General features: G+C 38.8%; 1 pseudogene; it reads right to left on the bottom strand.

The window, feature by feature from the left end:
• The window catches only part of LOC118353294 (translation initiation factor IF-2-like), a 57,432-nt pseudogene that overhangs the window by 38,790 nt on the left and 1,986 nt on the right, over nucleotides 1–16,656 (bottom strand).

The raw sequence follows: 16,656 nt of genomic DNA, 5'->3' as shown, positions 1-16,656 counted from the left end.
TGGTCTCTATAATTGTGGTACCATTGCACAGCATACTGGGTCACAGCATTTTCCCAATGGGTTTCAATCTCTTTGGGCAACTTCACGCTCATCTTTCCATGCCATGCCTCCTTTTGGTTGAGACCTCAAGAACCCAGTTTGAATTCTCTCCAACTCATCCTAGAAGCACTGCCTAGGTCAGAGTCCAAGGAAACATCCTTAACCATCTTTTCTTAGGTTGCAATCTCTCCATTTGTCTGAAGGCAGGAACTTTCTCACTTTATCTTCCAAATTCTTCATTAATCTAGAAGTCAGAATAATATTAAGGCAGTTGCTTCTGATGCATATGGAGACCGAAACAGGTGAGTGACAAAGTATTCACCTGCTGACTACAAAGAGAGAATAAAGACACTGCAGTGAATTTTGAATAAAATTGAATTGATTCAATTCACCCATCCATTAAATTGAGGTTGTCTCTATGCTTTCAAGTTAAAATATCCTGGGGTGTTTGTTTTTTAATTATTTCTTTAAGATTTATTTATTTATCTGGCGGTACAGCAGAGGGAGAAAGAGTCTCAAGCAGACTCCATGCTGAACATGGAGCCTGACTCAGGGCTCGATCTCATAACTCAGATAATGACCTGAGCCAAAATGAGGAGTTGGATGCTCAACTGGCTGAGCTACCCAGCACCCCTAAAATAGCCTGTTTTTTAAAATGATGATGGTAATAGAAAGTTGTTTTGTTTTGCTTTTTAAAAAATGTCCTTACTTGGAAAAATAGGTCACAAAGCCATAAGAAGGGGAGCAATTGTCCTAAGGTCTGTGATACAGGATGAACAAATCCTCACTGTGGAAAGTACTTCCATTTTCTTCTCATGTGTTTCACCCTTTGGCCACGACTGACTCAGCAATACTCAATCTATAATGGAAGCAACCTACTTTGCCAGAATGTTGCATACAATTATTCTGAGAATAGAACACAGTAAGAACTTATGTACCTATCAAAAAGGAAATGGTTAAACATACCATAGAACAAGGGATATAATAGAGCATTTAAAAGAATGAGGCTGATGTAAATGTATGCCATCTAATGTTCTCCTTGACCAAGTATCTTATGTATTCATTATCTAGTGTTTTAGTTTGAGATCTCCAGAGAAAGGGAAACAATAAATGTATATACTGTAAATCTATTTACTGGGATGCAAGGGTGGCTCAGCGGTTGAGTACCTGCCTTTGGTCCAGGACGTGATCCTGGAGTCCCAGGATCGAGTCCCACATCGAGCTCCCTGCATGGAGCTTGCTTCTCTCTCTGCCTGTGTCTCTGCTCTCTCTGTGTCTCTCATGAACGAATAAATAAAATCTTTTAAAAAAGTAGTCTTACTTAAAAAAAAATCTACCTACTTACCTACTTGTATACATATATTTATAGAGACAGAGATTTATCATAAGAATTGGCTGATGCAAATATGGAGGCTGAGGAGTCCAAGATCTTCATTTGGCAAACTTACCAAAAAACATTGATTTTTCAAAATCATTGGGATTTCCCCTATTGATAGGAGATTGTGAATTTATTATAAGGAAAAGAAAGAACCAATGAATAATGGGTACACACTCCATTAATTGATGATTTAAACAGAAGTTATGCCCCCTTTGGAAAGCATTGTGTATCTTTGCTAACTTGGGACATCCTTATTATCATTCCTTAGTCCTACAGAAGACAGGCAGCATTTTGGCCTTTACCACTGACTACTAGATGGGACAAGCCCTTTCCTAAGCCACCCCCACCCCCCCGCCCTCATAGCTGGGATACATTGGCAGGGAAATTTAGGGCAGGCAGTAACTTCTCAATGCCGTTAGAAATGGCTTCTGTCAAAGATGCCACCCTCAACAGGACCCTGTGTTAACAGTCTCTTTGTTTGGCCCCCATCTATTTTGATATCTCAAGGTCCACATCATATTCCCAGCAAGGACTCAAAGAGAAAAAATTCTCTCTAGTTCCTGTCATCCTTAAATTTTGCACCCCAATAATTTACAATGATTAGTTATGTGGATGATTGCCAGTACAATTGTTTCCCGTCAAAAGAATCACCACTCAAACAGGGCTATGGTTATTCTAAGCTCCACCTCTCATATCCCTCAGGATTAATTGTGACACGATGGCAGCCAACATCAGGACATTCCAGGTTATAGAATCTGAGGGGGCATATCCACAATCTAGTCTGTGCTAAACTGGACTCAGTCCAGGTCACTTCTTCAAAGTCCCAGAGGTAGATTAGGTATGCTTATCTTTCCGGCAGCTGTAGAGGTTCTGCTCCTAATTCCCTGTTAGTCCACAAAGAAGAACACATACATACATATTTCCAGCAATAAAAACCAAACAGAATAAATCCAAATATGGAAAATGATCCTTTCTCCTGTGGAAGACACAAGTCTGCATGATCTTGGCTTTGCTAAAATACCACTCTTTGGCAAGACAAACCAGTTTTACATTACAAAGTAAAATATTTGTCTTGGCTTCTCAACCTAAACATCTCCATCCTGGTAGGCTCAGTTTCTCTCGGGAACAATACTTTTGTGTCTCTAGACGTGAGGAGCATTCCAAAACAACACACACAGGAAAGTCTCCTATTCCTGAGGATTACTGTTGAAGATCTTATAAAAGAGCTTCCCCTATTCCTGAGCCACTGAAAGTTTACAAACATGGGGGTACAATTTCAATACATTGTGGGTGTGTATTATATTGCAATCTGCAGGGTGATAACATGCTAATGTGTGCACATCCCACTGCCCAATAATCCTCAAAAGTTTTCCACCCAGTAATTTTAGCATCCTTTGATGATCTTTGCCTGAATTATTACAATAGTGTTTACAAATGGTGATTTTTCTAATTCTGTAATTTTTTTCTACCTTTATTAGCTGGCAGCTTTGAAAGAAGAAAACTCACCTCCACCACCCCCTTTATTTTGAGTGTCACTATGGATTAATGGGCTCTTTTCTGACTCAAAATGATATAATCCATTATCACCATTGTTCTTTTTGATGTTAAATTTATCACAAATTTGGGCAGCAAGAAAAACTTTAGGCTAATTCCTGTATCTTTTTGATATGTCCCCATTAATTTTGAGCACTTCCTCAGTTTTGTGCACAAGATGTTTCCAACTTACTGTGCATTTCCTGTATTCCAGGCTTAAAATAAGCCATTTCCCCAAAGAACCTGGGTTCCTTTCAGTGGAAAATAGTATTTAGAAATCAGCATCTGGGGATGCCTGGGTGGCTCAGTGGTTGTGCGTCTGCCTTTGGATCAGGTCGTGATCCCAGGAGTCTCACATCAGGCTCCCCCCAGGGAGCCTGCTTCTCCCTCTGCCTATGTCTCTTCCTCTCTTTCTGTGTCTCTCATGAATAAATAAATAACATCTTTAGAAATCAGCATCTGTGTACAAGGTATGCCCAGTGTTATTAGAATGTTATTGTTTCTAGGCTTCTAAGAAATAAATTTTAAAGAAGGATGAGTTAATACTGATACCTCCAATTTAAATCAAATCTAATTTCAAAATAACATGATCCTTTCTAACCTCCTCTTATTCCAGTTGGTATCTCTCTTCCCCTGTAGTGAGGAAAAACCTCCTGGTTTCCAATAATTTTCTCAACATATACAAAATAACTTCAGAATTTCTTTACTGATAGATAGCATTATAAAAAACAAACCTATGAAGAAAATGTCATTATTTGCAATTCTTTTTTGTACTTAAAATACATTCTGTTAAGGGAGTACTATTCTCAAAAGTAAATTGAATTAATTCTTTTTTTCTGAGTGATTATAGTATCAGTGTGATAGTTTCAGTAGTGAGGTTAGTTTGTAGCTGTGTTCAATATTAGCGTTTTTTTAAAATTTTTATTGATTTAATATGCAAAACATTTACATGGTTCAAAAGTCAAAACTATATAAAGAAGTAAGCTTAGAGAAGTCATACTATTTCAACATTTTCAATAGTTTCTGGTTTATCCTTTTATTTCTTTTTAAGATAATATGCACATACAGGGGTGCCTGGATGGCTCAGTTGGTTAAGCATTTGATGTTAATTTTGGCTCAGGTCATGATCTTAGGCTCATGAGATCAAGCCCCATGCTGGGCTCCCCTGCCTGGATTCTCTTTCCCTTTTCCTTTCCTGCCTCCCGCCCCCCACCGCCCATGTGTGCTCTCTCTAAAAAAACAATAATATGCGAACATATATGTCATCTTATTTCTCCCATTCCTACAAAAATGTAGGAATTTAAAAATTTTTAAACTTCCTTTTTGAAAAGTTAACAATATTCATTGAATATACTCCATGTTGGTTTCAGAAATTTCTGCTGCATAGGCTGTTCTCTGTTCCTGCCATGAAAACTGTATATGTGCTGCCGAAGCGAGCACCTGCCATGAAAACTGATTTGTTTAAACTTTTATCTCTATTAGGGACAGTTCTAGAAATTTTAAATTTCCTAGGATATTATTTATTTCAATAACTAGATTTCCAAGTGCATTTGCATGAAGCTGCACATAATCTTAAACTTTAAAAAATTTCTACTGTTACAAAGCTTAGATCTTCCTTGTCATTTCTTGTTTTGTGTATTTTCTCCCTTTGTTTCTTCTCTTGAACCTAAGTTAGCTGGTAGGGTGTCTATTTATTTTTTGCTTAAGAACTATTTAGTTTCATTTTCCTGAAGATTTATTTACTACTTCTGTTATTTTTTCCTATTCCAATATTAATTTCTACTTCTTGATCTTTATTATTTTCTTCTTCCTGCTTTCTTTGGTTTCTTTTACTGTTTGCTTTCTAGGTTTGGAATTGAAAATTACATTCATTTATTTCCATTCTACTTTTACTGATAAAAGTATTTTAAGCTATTGGTGTTCCTTCTGTCACTGCTCTAATTATCCCTCTACCCCCCCGCCATTTCCTAAAAATAAGTTAGAAGCCTAATTAGTTTTACGCAAGAATACTTAACTGATGGTTTTGTATACTTCCAATTACATCACAACACAAAGCACACATTATTGTCCTAGTTTTATTGTTGCTAAAATTGATCATTGGGCTCTGGTGGTATCAACCAGTTTTCTCCATTGTAATGTTCCCTATCAACATTTTATCTAATATTTTTAGTAACCTTAGGTGATAGTTAACATAATTATAGGTTGCAAAATAGTGATGATATATCCTATCATTTCTTCTTTAATTCATTAGCTGGCACTCATCTACAAAAAAACTTTTCTCAGGGTACCTGGAGGGCTCAGTCAGTGGGATGTGTGACTCTTGATCTCAGGGTGTGAGTTTGAGCCGCACATTGGGTGTAGAGATTACTTAAGGGTCAATCTTTTAAAAAAGAAAACTTTAAAAAAAAAATGAGATTACATAGCAATCTGGCAACCTTCAATGGTAACTAATGTGTCCTTTAAAAATCATAATGAACAGATTTATACATATTTGATGTTTCAGTTCATCACAGTCACTACTGTTTTTTCTTCTAAAATTTTATACTTGTATCTTTTCTCTTATAGTGAAAATCTCAAATTTGCATGGTATTAACACAATTATTTATCTACCTTTTCCTCCTATGTCATGTCACTATTTTTTTTTAATTTTTTATTTATTTACGATAGTCACACAGAGAGAGAGAGAGAGAGAGAGAGAGAGAGAGAGAGAGGCAGAGACACAGGCAGAGGGAGGAGCAGGCTCCATGCACCGGGAGCCCGATGTGGGATTCGATCCCGGGTCTCCAGGATCGTGCCCTGGGCCAAAGACAGGCGCTAAACTGCTGCGCCACCCAGGGATCCCATGTCACTATTTTTACTACAAGTAAGACAACCAAATGGAGTATAAAATTACTTCAGTTCTTTTTTCTTTAGAATACATCCTATTAAAGGTATACTATATTTTAATGTGAAGTAATTATTTATCTACATAGGTATCATACCAAATTTATATATGGTTATGTTCATTTTTTTCCATTCGTTTTCAACTTTAAGGATTTATTTTTCCCATTTTCTAACTATATAAACCATTTCTATGGTTCAGAAGCCAAAACTATATAACAAGATGTACCCACAGAACTTTTTCTTTTATCTTTACCCTTTTATCCTGCACTGTCTCTCCCAATATAGGAAACCATTTTTATTTATTGATATATTGTTTCATTGTTATTTTGGAAAAATGTTTTCCCACCATACCAATATTTTCTCACCATTTCTCATACAAAAAGTAATGTACAAACACTCTCTTGCATTTTGCTTTATTTCACTTAACAATATAGCCTGGAGATTGTTGTATACCAATATATCAAGATATTTCTCATTCCTTTCTAGAGCTGCATAGTTCTCTACCACTTAGATGCACCAAAATTTATTAAACCAGTTCCCTATCATTGGGATTTGTGTGGTTTACAGTTTAACAGGTTTGTGTCTATAATTTCATATTTTTGCCAGTATATTTTTGGGAGACATTCCTAGAAGTGAGATTATTGGGTCAAAGGTAACATTGTCAAATCTCCCCACCCCCTTGTGGTTATACATTTTGCCTTTCTATAAGCAATGAATTTTGGAGCACGACCTCAATGTCATGAAGATTTTCCTCTATGTTTTCTTCTATGAGTTTCATGGTTTTAGCTTCTATGTGTTAAGTCTTTGGTCCATTTTTAGTTAACTTTTGTGTATGATGTTAGGTCAGCATCCAACTTCATTCTTTTGGACATGGATATCAGTTTTCCTCAGCACCATTTGCTGAAAAGACTGTACTTTTATCATGAATGATACTGGTACCCTTGAAGAAGTCATTCAAACATATATATAACAGGTTATTTCTGGGCTTTCTGGTCTGTTCCATTGGCCTTACTGCCAATACCACACTGTTTTAATTACTATAGCTTTGTAATAAATTTTTAAATCAGGAAACATGAGATCTACAACCTTGTTCCCCTTTTTCAAGATTATTTTGGCTATTTGGGGGTCCCATGAAATTTTAAAATGGATATTTCTATTTCTGAAAAAAATGCTGTTTGAATTCTGATAGGGATTGCACTGAATCTGTAGATCACTTTGGGTAATACTGACATCTTATCAATAATAAGTCTTTCATTCCATGAATACAGAATATCTTTTTTTCTTTTTTCAGATTTTATTTATTTTTGAGAGGGTTGGGGGGTGGTGAGGAGCAGAGGGAAGAGGGACAAACAGACTCTGAGCTAAGTATGGAGGCTGGCATGGGGCTTGATTTCGGGACCCTGAGATCATGACCTGAGCTGAAACCAAGATTGGACACTTAACTGACTGAGCCACCCAGGCACCCCCAGAATATCTTTCCATTTATGTATTCTTTCATTTCTTTGAGCAATGTTTTATAGTTTCCACTGTAGGAGTCTTTCACCTCCTTGGCTAATTCATAAGTACTTTATTCTTTTTGATGCTGTTGTAAATGGAACTGTTAATTTCCTTTTCTGATTGTTTATTGTCAAATATTTCCCTTATTACGGAAAGGCTGGCTGTTTTTCTTTTTTTCGTGGAACTGTCTGTTCGCATTTTTAATCACTTCCTCATTGTGCTGTTGGTATTTGTCTTCTCAACTTTTAGGAGCTCTTTATATATTACTATTATTAGCTTTCTGGATAGGAGATTGAATTACACAGGTGTATGCACGTCAAAAATCAGTGAATATACACTTAAGTTTTGTGCATTCATTGCATTAAAATTTTATATCTGGAGACACCTGTAAACAAATACTGAACTCTGATTAATGATAAACAGGCACAGGTACTTAAAAGCAGTATACTGATGTTTGCAATTTACTCTGAAATGCATGGAAGAAAATGAGTGGAGGGACGCCTGGGTGGCTCAGCAGTTGAGCATTTGCATTCAGCTCAGGGCGTGATCCTGGAGTCCTGGGATCAAGTTCTACATTGGGCTCCCTGCATGGAGCCTGCTTCTCCAGCTGCCATTCTCTCTCTGTGTCTCTCATGAATAGATGAATAAAATCTTTAAGAAAAAAAAAGAAAAGTAAAAAAATGACTGGATATATGGATGCTCCCTATATATTTTTTTCAAATTTGCTGTATGTTTGACAATGTTCAGAATGAAATACTGAGAAAAAAAATTAGCCCTTTAATCATATACAAGTATTTTCTCCAAGTTGTAATCTTTTTAAACTTTTCTTGAGGCTTTTTCTCATGAAAAAATGTTTTTGAAATTGTTTATATAGATGCACTTGTCAATGTTTTATTGCTTAACTTGGAGTCACACTGTGCAGTTTTCCTTCTCTTATAAAACAATTCATCCATTACTTTCTTCTAGTACTTGCATTGTTTCCTTTGTGTGTGTGTGTGTGTGTGTGTGTGTGTCTCAGTGAAATCATTTTTTTTTAATCATTATTTTTTTAAGAAATAAATCATTGTGGATCCAGTGAAGTGCTCTGGGAACCCTAGTCTCTGCCCCTTTATCCTATCCCAAGAAGTAATCACTGAGCTGATTTTGGCATTTATTACTTTTGTGCTTTGGTTATATATGTTCACCATATATGTATATTTACAAACAATATATAGCTATGGCTTTCTGTAAAACATATTCATAATGTTCATAATTCATTATCTGTAAAACATATTCATAAATAGCACCTTTCTGGAACTTGCTTTCTTTGATCAATATTATATTTTTAAAATTTATCCAAGATAAAAAATTTAGCTCTAATTCATCTACTTTAGCTATTACATAAAATTCTTCCTAAGAAAATACTGCATTTATTTATCAGTCTCCCATTTGTGTATTTTTAGTTTGTTTCAAATTCCTTTCATTAAAAGACAGCTGTCATAACCATTCTTGCAGATATCTTCTTGTACACATGTGCAAGAGTTTCTCTAGGAACACCTAAGAGTGGAGCTGCTGGTTTGCAGGACATATTCATCTTCAACTTTGCTAGACAAGTGGTTGTACCAGTTTATACCCTCATCAGCAGTGATTATATGGTACTACCAGACTTCAAAATTTCTGCCAATGAGGAGGTATGGAAGTTTATCTCATTGTGGCTTTAATTTGAACTGTTTTTTATTCCTATGAAAATATGTATCTTTTCAAATATTTATTGACCATGAAGATTTCCTTTTTAGTAAATTACCTGTTCACATCCTTTGTTAGTTTTTTCCTGGTCCATGGAAGGTAGTCTTCACGGGCATGGGATTCACACACTTAGAACCGAGCTTTGTTAATGCTCTACTGTTGCTATCCTGAAACTCTTAATAATTTTTAACAAGGGTCCCTACATATTCATTTTGCACTGGGCTCCACAAAATAGGTGGTCCTGGGGTTGAATCATGTTTGAAATGAGTTTTGAAGGATGAAAAGGGATTCATATAGATCTGTACTGTTCAATATGGTGGCCACTTAGCTACATGTGGTTATTTAAGTAAAATTAAAAATTCAATTCTTCAGTCTCATTAGTTATATTTCAAGTGCTCAATAGTACTTTCTCTATTAGAAAGTAGAGAGTATGTTTATCTTTACAGAAAGTTCTACTGGACATTACAGCTCTAGACTCTTCTGCTTGAGCATACTAGGAGTGCCCTATCACCAATCAGTCTGTTAAGATGTAGAACCTCATGCTTTAACCAAGGGCCTACTGAATCAGAATTTGCTTTTAACATGATACCCCCAACCCCTCAGTGATTCTCATGTACCTTCAAGTTTGAGAAGCACTATTATAGGAGACACAGGTCTTGGGTGAGTTAGGTAGGTAAGTTTATAGGGCGGAGGGAATCAGAGACTGAAACTACATTCTGAGGGTACAGTGGGTGGAAAGACAAATGCATGAGAATGCACCCAGAGTAGAAACCAGAACAGCAGGAACTGGTAGGCTGATGTTGACTGTGAAGAGCTTTGTACTCCTTTGGATTAGGACCTGTAGGGAAGCACTGACCAATTGAAAAGAAGAGTGCGTCAAAAGATTTGAGTTTGAGGAAGACCACTCTTGTGGTAATGTGAAAGACCAGATAGGCAACCTGAAAGTCAGAGGAGCCAATAGAGAGTCAGACACAAACCCAGGTGCGAGATGAAGCTTTCTAGGGAGCAGGTAATGGGTCAGAAGGGCAGGGATCTGAGAGAGAGAGAATCCACAGGATCTTGGTGACTGACTGGGCCTGTAAAGTTAAGGAAGAAAAAGGAAGAACTGAAGGCCGAACTTGGGTGACTGATAAATGGGGCTGCTTTTAACCAAATCAGGTATCTGGAGAATAGAAAGATTGTATAAAGTTGACTTGGACATGTTAAATTTGAGATACTCTGGGACATCCATTCACCAGTTTCCTCACCTGCCAAATAAAGGCAGTGATAACATCCATCCCACAGGACCAATGCATTAACAATCAGCTGATACAGTATATGTGAATACACTTGGTTTATGTTCAAGTGTCATATACATGTCATCTAGTATCAGCCCCGCATGTATCCACAGTCTGATGGAAGGACATAGAGGAAAGACTGAAATACTGCCTGCCTTTGCACAAAAGCAGTACCATCCATCTAGTTCAGTAAGACAAGAGACACTGGAGGAAAATGCTGAAGAGAATGAAAAATGTGGACAGGCAAGTAAGAAATATAAGATAACAAATCATCAATTAGAAATACACCCCAGCTGCTTCTAAACATAATAAATTGTCAAAGCTTTCCATCAAGTAGAAGAAGACAGAGTTACAATGAGATTTGGGAGAAAACACATATTAAAAAATTCAACTGAGCAATTAGTAGCAGCATTTACTGTAGATTAGAAACCCTCTCCAGAATCACTTCTGCCTTGGAACACACACAGCATATATTACAAACTGTTACATTTCGATTTTCATCTGCAGACAAATTTAAAGCTAAAATGTAGTAAGTTTTTAAAGGTGATTGCTAGTTCAAACTTATCATTACGTAGACTGCTTCCTAACTCTTGATTATATGTTTGGAAAACGTCTAGGAAGTTTAACCATCTGATTGGTTAGACAATATCTGGGTAAGAAATGTAATTCTTTGATACATGCTGTTCGTTTTAGAATTTATAGTAATGTTAGATTCCTAAATTTGTTTTGCTTTTGTGAAATAAGACAGTAATCTGACTTGAAACTTCATAAAACTATTCTACTAAATTCAATACTTATCTTTTGAAGATATAGCACAGCCAGGCAAGGTGGGAGGGAATGGTCACTTCTCAGGGAGAGAGGTAATCTCAAGGCAGGGACACTTCTAAACAAGAACTGAGGAGAGTGAGTGAGTGTTCAAGGAACCAGAAACAGGCTGGTAAATATATAGGCATTATAAAGTGTGAAGAATTCTTTCTATCTCATCAAATCTCTCGACTTTCCTGCTACCTTACAGGAAACACAGTAGCTAGAGAAATGCAGCATGGACAAAGGAGAGAGTAAGACAATAAGCTAGCATCAGAGATCATTAACTCAAAGCTTTATGACTCAGTTTGAAATGATCTGAATAAGGTTCTCAGAGCCAGTCTAGCGTCAAGGTCACCACCAGACCTTCATCTCCCTTGGTGGGTCACACAGGAAAAGTTGGTCATTTAGTTCAGCTAGCTGTGGCCATAGTATTTACAGCAACAACCATAGACAGTGAGAGACTATTTGCCCAGCTCTTGAATCCAAGTTGGCCTCTGGGTTTCCTCTGATCCACAGAACGTGGCCTATGTGACCTTGTTGGTTCCCCAACCTATGCTTTAACAAATCTGACAGCTTCCACATGCACTTGCTTAGATGCTGCCCACGGATGGAGAATGTAGCCTATGAAGGATGAGGGGCCACATCCTCCTGTCTATGAGAAAATCCTCCTGGAAGATTCTCCAGAAGAATCGTGGCTCTCAGTGGATAGCATCACCAACTGCCAGACACGTGCGGCCACTTTGGACCTTCAGCTCAGCTGATTCTCCAATTCATGGTTTGGAAGTCTATAGTTTAAGGGCCAAATCTGGCCTTTAGCTGGTTTTTAATGGTGGGCCCTTGAGCTAAGAATAGCTTTTGGTTTTCAAAGGTTTATAAAAAAATGAAATAAAAATTAACAAAGAATAATATGCAACAGAGACAAAGCCTAAAATATGCATTATCTGGATCTTCACAGAAAATTTGCTGATCCCTGCTACTATGGCTGAACATAACTATGCAAGCCCAAACAAAACCACAAAGGAACCATCCAGCCAATTCTCAGAATTGTGAAGAATATTAAAGGTATACTTTTAATACAGGGGACAGTTTGCTCTACTGCAATGGATAACTGAATCACAAGTTGCTAAATGCTACGCAATGAACAAAGAGACTGCCTCAGAGGAAATATCTCTTAAAAGTTTAAGACCTTTTCTTCTCACTCACTTAATTTAGGAGGATTTCTTATCCCAATCTGGCTGTCCATGGCTCTGCTTTGCACTCTAGAGAGATTTTGGCAGCTACAAGCATGCGTACATACTAGTTATTCATGGGATATTCAAAACATTTTAAAAACAAGTATGGGGGGGCGTGCCTGGTTGCTCAGTAAAGCATGTGACTCTTGATCTCAGGGATCTATACCCATGTTGGGTGTAAAGATTACTTAAAAATCAAAAATCTTGGGATGCCTGGGTGGCTCAGCGGTTGAGCACCTGCCTTCGGCCCAGGGCGTGATTCTGGGGTCCGGGGATTGAGGTCTGCATTGGGCTTCCTGCATGGACCCTGCTTCTCCCTCTGCCTGTGTCTCTGCCTCTCTCTCTCTCTCTGTGTCTCTCATGAATAAATAAATAAAATCTTTAAAAAAAATAAAAAACCTTTAAAAAAGTATTGGACTGTAACTTTCTAAAATAAAAATACAGAATTTGTAGGATATTATATCAATGTCCTAAAGCATCCTTCCAAATACAGAAGTCTTTTTTTCCCTCCCATAGATTAACCTATTTGCAATGGGGCCTGCTGAGTTATGTTATCAATGGATTTCCTTTACTCAGTGAGGTAAACTGTCAGCCAAAGGTGGGGTGAAGAATGGCTGTGATAAAGGCATTAGCCAGCAGCTATCAGTTTAGCCTTTGCAAAGGGCACAGCTACCTGCCAAGGCTGGAATCAGGAAAGAATCACAACAATGATTTGGACGTGAATATTCACTCAGCCTGAACGTCCACTATTATCTATTACAGTTTCTTTCTTTTTTTTTTTTTAAGATTTTATTTATTTATTCATGAGAGATACAGAGAGAGAGAGAGAGGCAGAGACACAGGCAGAGGAAGAAGCAGTCTCCATGCAGGCAGCCCGACATGGGACTCAATCCCGGGTCCCTGGGCTGAAGGCAGTGCTAAGCCGCTGAGCCACCCAGGCTGCCCTCTATTATAGTTTCTATTATAGTTTATTAACTATTATAGTTTTGTTGTACATCCATTTTAACACCTATACTCACCTATATTGTTTTCAGAGAACCTTCAAATTATCACAAGTGATTTTTTTTTTTTACGATTTTATTTATTTGACAGAGAGCGAGTGCATGTACGTGCACAAGCAGGCAGAGCTGAGCAGAGCACCCTACTTGGGGCTCAATTCCAGGACCCTGGGATCATGACCTGAGCTAATGGCGGACTTTTAATTGAGCCACCCAGGTGCTCTACAAATGATTTTTAAGGGCGAAAGATTTATGCGGTCTGAAGAGAAACCAGAGTATACAAATGATTTTTAAATGCATATTTCATTCTATTCTTTCCCTTTTGCAGACAAAGGAAAGCAGCAGTTAGATAAGGAAGCAACAGTTGAACCAAGGAACCTGTAAACAAAAAGAAACAGTAGGCCATATTTACAGTCGATGCAAATGTGTGGGTCACAATTGGGGACAGGCAGTTATGGCTAGGCTCAAAGTTAAATAAATGACCCAGACCCACAAGATTTTGAGCAAAGGACTAATACAATCAATACTACACATCTGAATTTGCATTTGGCCTAGAGCAGTGTTGTAGCTCCTTCCCCAGTATTTCCCTCCTCTCCCACAGTGGGTCTCTGCTCCGGGCGATCCCCCTTGTCTGATCCCCTTCACTTGTATCTTGAATAGTCTTACACTTGTTTTGACCAACAGAATGTGACAAAAGTGATGCTACATAACTTACAAGGCTTGCTTCCGCCTCGCAGCTTCTGGTCTTGGGACTCTCAGTATGCGGACTCTAATGAAATTCAGATCAGCTGTTAGGGGCAAGAGCAGACACTCATTTGCTGATGCAAATGAAAGTCACTGATACAGGGCAGCCCGGGCGGCTCAGCGGTTTAGCGCCGCCTTCAGCCCAGGGCCTGATCCTGGTAGACCCAGGATCGAGTCCCACGTCAGGCTCCCTGCATGGAGCCTGCTTCTCCCTCTGCCTGTGTCTCTGCTTCTCTCTCTCTCTGTATCTCCCATGAATAAATAAATAAAATCTTAAAAAAAAAGAAAAAGAAAGTCACTGATACAACCCACTGACTTAGACTAACTTACTAAAAACTGTCCTCTTTTGAGAAATGGGGATACAGGCTATCTGTTTAGAACTTTCCATTTGTCTGTGCATTAGATGATGCCTTTTGAGAGTTCTCTTGTGGAAGTTGAGGTAGTCATTGTTATATAGAGTAAACTTGACATAGCCCCTGCCCAGCACAGTTTATGAGCTTAAAACCAATGAGCTCACATCCATAGATGTGTACATGAGGCAGAGACCAGAAGACCACAGGCAGAGATTACACACAGCATTACACACTCTTGATTTGTTTCTGTTATTAGAACGAAGCTGGTAGGATACTAAATATAGGACACTCCTGGATTTTATGAAATCTTCTTAAAGCTTACATCACAAGACCTGTAGAAAGCATCACTGCTTTTACAGAATTAACCATGGGAACCCTAAGGTGGTCCATTTAATTCAATGAAGCATCTATCACAAGGTGATCTGAGGTAGTAGGTACTAGAATGAACCAGGGGATTACTTTACCCATCCAAGTGAATGGATTTTTTAACCTGTGTTCTCCTTGCAGGAATCTAAGATTTTCTCCTACAAAGAGTTCCAAAGTCTCCACCCTCTAGATGACTTATTAGCCACAAAAGGGAAAGTAGACTTTCTAATAAACTATATAGAGAAATCTGGAGGACAATTCAGATTTCAGTTATTGACGCTGGGGCAACCTAATATCATATCTTTAAAAATTAATATTTTATGTTTACTATTTAATACTATGTTCTTCCTGATGGGAAACAATAGGAAGGCCACCTCCTAAAGTTTGAAGGATTTTTGACATCTGTCAGACCTCTTGATCTTCCTTCTAACTTATAGTAAATGTGGGAACTAGAGAAAAGGTCAAATGATATCAGGAGGAAAAAAAGGTCAAATGGAGATAGCAGTTACCTCTGCCAGGTAACTGGCTTAGACTCTCCAAAAAGTTAATGCCATGAAAACAAAATACACGATGTGTGTGTGTGTGTGGGGGGGGGTTATTCTGCATATAAGAGATGAGCAGGGCAGCCTGGGTGGCTCAGCGGTTTAGCACTGCCTTCAGCACAGGGCCTGATCCTGGAGACCTGGATAGAGTCCCACATCATGCTCCCTGCATGGAGCCTGCTTCTCCCTCTGCCTGTGTCTGTGCCTCTCTCTCTCCCTCTCTGTGTCTCTCATGAATAAATAAATAAAATCTAAAAAAAAAAAAAGGATGGGGCAGCCTGGGTGGCTCAGCAGTCTAGTGCTGCCTTCAGCCCAGGGTGTGATCCTGGAGTTCTGGGATTGAGTCCCACATTGCGCTCCCTGCATGGATCCTGCTTCTCCCTCTGCCTGTGTCTCTGCCTCTCTATCTGTCTTTCATGAATAAGTAAATAAAAAGAGAGAGAGAGAGAGAGAGAGAGAGAGAGATGAGCATAACAAACGCAATGCATGCATCTTCATTGGAATACCTTTCAACAAAAGCAATATATAAGACGCCTTTTGACAATTGAGAGAAATTTGTAAATGGGCTAGATCAGGTTATCGCATCACTAAGTTTCTTAGACATGATTAGGCTCCTTATGTGGTTGCACAGAGGGATGTGTGTCTATTAGTAGCAAATGCAGGCTGAAATATTTCGGAGAGAGACCAGGCAAGTATGGCAAACTGTTAACACTTACTCAACCTGGGAGTTGAGTACTTGGGTGCTCCCTGAACTATTCTTCCAACTTCCCACGTGGTGATGCTGGAGCCAAGCTGTTCGCAGTCCCACAGCGGAGGGGCCAGAATGGGCAGCTGTTTTCAGATGGCACTGTGCCAGCGGTGCTGGGGGAGGAGAGGAAATATTATTTCTGGATTAATTCAACCTCCTCCACCCAAAGACCAGCGGGACCAGAACCCATACAGCAACACCCAGCTCCTACGCCTAAAGAAGCCTCACCGCTTCTCCCACTTAGTGACCGACTCCGGGTAGGACAGACTTTCTGTGAATTCTCCAAAGAAGAGTTTCCGGGTGGCCCAGCGGTTTAGCGCCGCCTTCGGCCCAGGGCGTGATCCTGGGGCCCTGGGATCGAGTCCCGCGCGGGGCTCCCTGCGTGGAGCCTGCTTGTGTCTCTGCCTCTGTGTGTGTGTGTGTGTGTGTGTGAATGGATGAATAAAATCTTTAAAATATATATATATATATATATATTTTAAGAGTTTCCAGATGGATTCCCCGAAAGCAGGCGCCTTCCGGAGATTCCTGGCC

This window comes from Canis lupus, chromosome 34 (assembly GCF_003254725.2).
Source record: "Canis lupus dingo isolate Sandy chromosome 34, ASM325472v2, whole genome shotgun sequence".
NCBI lineage: Eukaryota > Metazoa > Chordata > Mammalia > Carnivora > Canidae > Canis > Canis lupus.
Note: the sequence above shows the minus strand (reverse complement) of the source record. Positions and strands in the feature narration are given on the sequence as shown.